This window comes from Nesoenas mayeri (assembly GCF_963082525.1).
Source record: "Nesoenas mayeri genome assembly, chromosome: 7".
Taxonomy (NCBI): Eukaryota; Metazoa; Chordata; class Aves; order Columbiformes; family Columbidae; genus Nesoenas; species Nesoenas mayeri.
In genome coordinates this window covers 15,777,957-15,783,956 of record NC_137551.1, presented here as the reverse complement: position 1 = coordinate 15,783,956, position 6,000 = coordinate 15,777,957, and positions in this window count along the sequence as shown.

Below are 6,000 nucleotides of genomic sequence, written 5' to 3'. Positions count from 1 at the left end.
GCTTAAGTTTGAAGTATTAATAGCATTATTTTAGTGAATAAAGTATTATTCATTACTTGGTGATGCGTGTTGCATAACTTTATGTGACAAAGCCTGTCTTGAAGAGGAAAAAAGAAAACACAACAATCTCTCCTGCTTTTAGAACACAAATACATAAATTTTAATCTGAGAAAAATACAAAATGAAACCATGTACAAGTTATGTACAAACCTTTTTTACAGGACAATATATTTATCACTGGATATTACATATGACAAAGTCAGGTAGATCATTTCTGAGCACCAGCATTTGTTCTCTCTCACCAACCCATAATGGTACAAAGTAAAATGATGAAGTCATACTCCTTTTTCTTGATGAACTTTTAAGTTGATAGCTGGTTCTCAGTTTACATCCCTCAACCCCACTCCCAAACCATAATTAAATAGACATGAGTAGCCATCAAAATATATTCTATATATGTGTTCGTGTGTATGTGTATTTTTTTCTGAAGGAAGAAAAAACTATCAGCTTTGAACTCTACAGAAGTGCAGCAGTTAAAGTTACCTCAACTTTTCTTTTTTTTTTTTGATAAGTGTATGTGTCCCAAGCTATACCATGGCAGAAGCAGTACTTTTTAACTCCTACTTAAGGAAAACTTGAGATAACATCTGATGATCTTTTCGTGTAGTTCCTGTTAGTTATTGTCCAGCCACCAAAGTGCTCATATGACAAATTTTTCATTTCTGAAAAAATCTTTTCTATTACATATATTTAGCTGCATATATGTTGTGTTGGTGGTGGTTTGTTAATTTTTTTTTTTAACGTTATAAAAACCTCCTCCAAAATGCATTGGCTGAAGCAGTAAGAAGTTTTCTCTCAACCTCACTAGGGTTCTAATTAGATGCAGCATTACTGTGTTTAGCTTCTTAAGTTAGATATTCTTCTTAATTAGACCCAAAGTGATTAAAAAAAAGTATTTTATATTTTGGGTTTTTTTTCTTCCTTCCCCTTCTGATTTTGACCATTATATAAAATAGATACTTTAGTCCAGCAGTCCTGTTCTATTAACTTCACTATATAGACTACTGCACATTATAAACTATATCGTTTCAATGTGGGTGCATGTTCTATAGGAGAGAATATCTGTGCAGAATAGCTACTTTACTTGTATAATACAACTTTGATAAATACCGGGGCAGAGTTGTCAATGCTATAGGCCTACGTACCATCCTAGGCGGCAGCAACAGCTGAACAGCTACTCCATTCCTTCCATTATTTCAGATGGGGACTGTACCCACACATACAAGTATTGCTCAGTACAAAAGTACTACAAATATTATGCCTGCTAACAGAATATTAGGAGACCTGGTATGCATATATAATGAATTTAAAAGCACTATATTCCCTAAACCTGGGATTGTTCTAACACCCCTAGAATGAACTAAAAAAAAAAAAGTCCTTATTCAAATGTTGGGGATATTGGTGGTTGAGGTGGCAGGGAAAGGAAAACAAAACAGGGAAAATAAAGAACTATTCTTTCCCCTGAATTTTTCTATGCATTGGCCATTGACTTTGACAGATATTCCCAGGCCGACCCAATGTAATACAGGAAAGGATTTCTGTTTTCACGTTGAATAACACTGCCTTTCACATACTTGGTTGTTTTGTTTAAGCACATTTGAGACTAGAGATTAGAAGTCAGATGCACACTCCTTTTGGTGCTAAGAAAACGCACAATGATAACAGCTTTAAAAACAAAATACCCCTCCACACACTCTGAACTCAATGTGGGATCCAGAAGCCCTTAGGAACATACTTCTTGATAAAACCATTTACGCACCTGCTCTGTTTTTAACTTTGAGCCCATGTGAGTCAGCTAGAACAGGGAAGTTGCTACATGTTTATGGATTTGCCAGTGAGTGACCAAGCAGTGAAAACATGCATAATTACCCATTTATAAATTATTGCTTTTTTACTATACATTAGTTATGCATCCAATTATTGCAGTAGTTGTTAGATGTCGTTTACACACACACAAACCCCAACAAATACAGTCTTTTCAGAATGAGAACATGCTATTATAATTTTTCTCTTCTCCTACTCTGTGAAGAGTTCAAGAAATGCAGATCTTTCTTACACTGGCCAAAAAAACATGAAGAACAACCACCAGCTTCCTGACTACCACCCAACATCCTATAATAAAAGGCTACAGACAATGCTTTTGTAGTGTCTACTGTACATCACACACAAACTACTTTTCCCCTTTTCCACATTTGGCTGTGGCCAATTAAGTCTTTTCAAATCTATGCTGCCTGAGTCATTGGGTGGTGTTTGCCTTCTTTAAAATTCAAAAATAGGGAAAAAAATATCTTTAGTGGGACTAAACCTACCTGCCTGGTACAACAGCATGTAAGCTGCTGATGACTCTTCAAGTACATCTGTGTGGCTTAATAAGGTCACATTATCCTGAAGCTCCTGGCCTTCACTGTGTACAAGCAGCACCTGCTTTCCCATCAAAGATGAACTGTAAATAGCCACATGCTTACAGCTGCAGGGTCCCATTGTGTTACAGGTGGAGTAAGAAGGTTGTTCATTAACCTGTAGCACTTATAACTAATCATGCCCCCCTTCAAGTGGTTTGTATGTTCTGCCACATGTACCTTCTACTGTCTGGCCATTAATGCTGATTTGAAAGAAGAAAAGATGTTAAAATGCAGGTGACAGTTTTAGAAAGTTTTTGAAAAACGCAAGGAAATGTTTGCATTTTTTTTTTCCCCAGTAATAAATATTTTGTATAGTTATCATCTTACATGAAGGCCTTAAAAAAACCTGCATTTAGACTCTGAATATCTTGTTTTCTTTATATCTTAACTTTTGCTGTGCTTGGCACCCAAACAACACCTCATCAGAAGACAATTTTAGCCTTTCATTTTAGTGTTTAACAGGCTTCAGGGGCAAATTTAAATAATAGCCAGGACAGAGCAGACTTTCTGGAAATGTGGGAGTATGCCTGTGCATGGGTTTGAGGGGGAGCCAGGAACACACATCTCCTTCAGCAGTGAGAGAGTTTTCTGCAGTGGACTGTCAGTGAACCATTAACATAACTAACAGGAATGGCTGCTTTTTTGGATCAAACCAAGAAGAAACAGTAGGTACATTTTCTCCATGTGCTAGTCTGTAAGTCACAGTTTTTCTTTGTGTCTTTCTTCACCCCACCCTACCCCCTTAAAAAATGACCATCTTCTTGTGATGACTGTATCAAACACGTGCACACCACCTTTTATATATATATTATATATATATATATATATGAATGCATGTCCACACATACATATGTGTGAACATGCATCGATGCAAACACACACAGAGACACACTCTCTGAGTTACCAAAAAAAACCCCAAAATTCTTTGGTGAGTGTTAATTGTGTAGGCAATTAATGAAAAAAACTGGAATTCCTTCTTTTTTTTTTTTTCCCTGTTTTTTGTGGTTGTCGTTGTTGTCTTTTGAGGAAGGAGTAAGAATTATTAATAAAGATTAAAAACTTATTTCTACATGCGATATCATATGGTTTGTCAGCTGTCACTTAGGCCGCTTGCCTACATCCAAATACTGGTGCTGACCTTATTGTAGCCTTTAATAGCTGAATGCCAAAGATGTCCAACAGGTTTTCTTCATGTTCTGCCATCTAATTGCCAGAAGTCGGTCCTGTGTCTTTGATCATCAAAAAGAGGAGTAACAAAAGATTATTGAGTGCTCTTAGCTTTTCTATAAATGAGAAATGCAAAACTCTAACTATACTTGTTTTTCTCGATCTCTGCAGGTGTTGTTCTATCTATCGTTACGGGTGGAACTATCTTTGCTGACAGACAGTGTAAGTGTATTTAGATCTTGTCCTTTATCTATGTACCAGTTGGTAGCATGATATTTTTGGGGTGTAACAGTGAAACCAGACAAAGACACACCAACCTTAGCTAGGTAGGAGTGTTGTATTTGATTCATTAGTATGTTTTATCCAGTGAACGCTCCCTTCTGAAGGAAGAACACTCAGAAATTGCACTGTATATGATAAAAAGTATAAGATCTAATGTTCTATGCCCCTACAATAAACACCAGTCTTCTACAGGAAAGAAAAAAAACCCACATCTACTTGGTGAAGTTGAATGCAAATTTCAAAAATTCTCCTGTACTCAGTACCAGCTTTGTTGTTGTTGTTGTTTGTTTTGCTTATAATATGAATACAGTTCATAAATGAAAAAGGAGCACTGACTTCGAAGTAAAGGCTTAACATGACCCAAAGTAGAAACTGGATATAGATTATAATGTGTCACTAGCTGAAGCAGCATAGATTGGAAGAACTCATCAGAATCATCTTTTGTTTTGGGACCTGTGAAATGAGTTAAAATGCCCTAACTAATAATGAGAAAACTGCTTACATTGTTGCTTTGTAGGAGAGTGAAATATTTTAAACAATCCAATTTTACAGATACTGTATTAACAAGTCTTGTTATTGTCTTTAAATAGCTATTCTACAAAATGTAACAACAAAGTAATCACAGTCCAAGAAGTCACTCCAGAATAAAGCCTATTAGGTGTTAGTATGGTTATATTTGTACTGCAGCCAGTGGACAAACATTAAAGCTGAGATAGTTTACCTTAAATGTTGGATTACATACTGGACATCATTGTTTTCACAATAAGTTCATCTGCTTTGTATTTGTTTGATTCACTGATATTTCTCTAAAAGTACCACGGTATGTTTTATTGTGGTGTTTGTTCAACAATTCTGCAAAATTACAAAGCCTAAAGTTAACCTGCATAATGAAAACCTGCCTTTCCTGATGACTGGGTCCTATGCTTTTTTGTTTTAATCCTTATTAGCTCAGCCTTTTTAAAAATTTTATTTTTCTTTTATTTTTTTCCTTCAGACAATTGTGTTAGATGTTGCTAATTTGAGACAGAGAGAGTTATTGAGTCATTTAGAACATCAAATGCTTGGGTGGATACATACTGCAGCACAGACATGAAACATCACATTTTTTCTGACGACTGTAAAGCTTGTTGGCAACTTTGTGAAACTACTAACACAAAAGGCACCCATCAAAGGCCTTTTGTAAATTATCATAATAAATACATTCATTGCTTTTATTTTCTAATTGGTTATTTCTGTACTTTTATGTGTTGTGTCCTAGCAAAGTGAATATAGATTACATTAAACCAAAAAAAAAAGTGTTGCTGTGTGTAGGAATTAACTGAGAACAGTATGTTGTAAGGTTATGGAGCTGACACTAAACCAGTTTTTATCCTGATCTGAGCTCACCAAAAGGAGATTCAGTGCCTTTTACCAGGGTATGAGATATCACCTAAGTGCAAAGATCTGGAGCTAAACCTCTACAAATATCAGGAAGAATTTGAACCAAATACCACTGATGCAATGGCATCAGCACTTCTGAGGTAAGGAACCAAAAAAATATGGTTGATGAGAAGACTTATGATTTCACACACTGTTTAAGCACTCTGGATTAAAGCACTGAAATACATGGCAAAAGAAGAGGAATTGCCAAGCTTGCCTTCCTGGAATTAGCAACTGCTGCTGGGAAGCAGAGTGGAATTGTCAGATTCACCATTGATAGCAAGTGCTGTCTATGAGCAACTTATCTATGCAGCCTTTGGTTTAGGGTACTGGCGGTCACTGTGCTAGTGTGGCAGAAAGTGATCAAGGATGCTAGGGGAGTGTGTGTGCGCAAGTGGTGTGGAGAGGAGAGGGCACAGAGTGCGTGGGGTTGTTGGACCTCAACATCACTGGCAATTAAGATGATCTGTGTGTGGTAACAAAACAAAGAATAGTTTGGAAGAATGTTGCATGTAGGAAAATATAACTTTCAACATCGAAAATAAATAAGTTCAGTTTATTAAGAGCTGGTGTCAATGTGGAACAAAATACACATCCGCCAGTAAAGAAACATTTCGGTGAACGGTTCCTTTTTTTTTTTCCTTCTTTTTTTTTTTTTTTTTTTGATTTA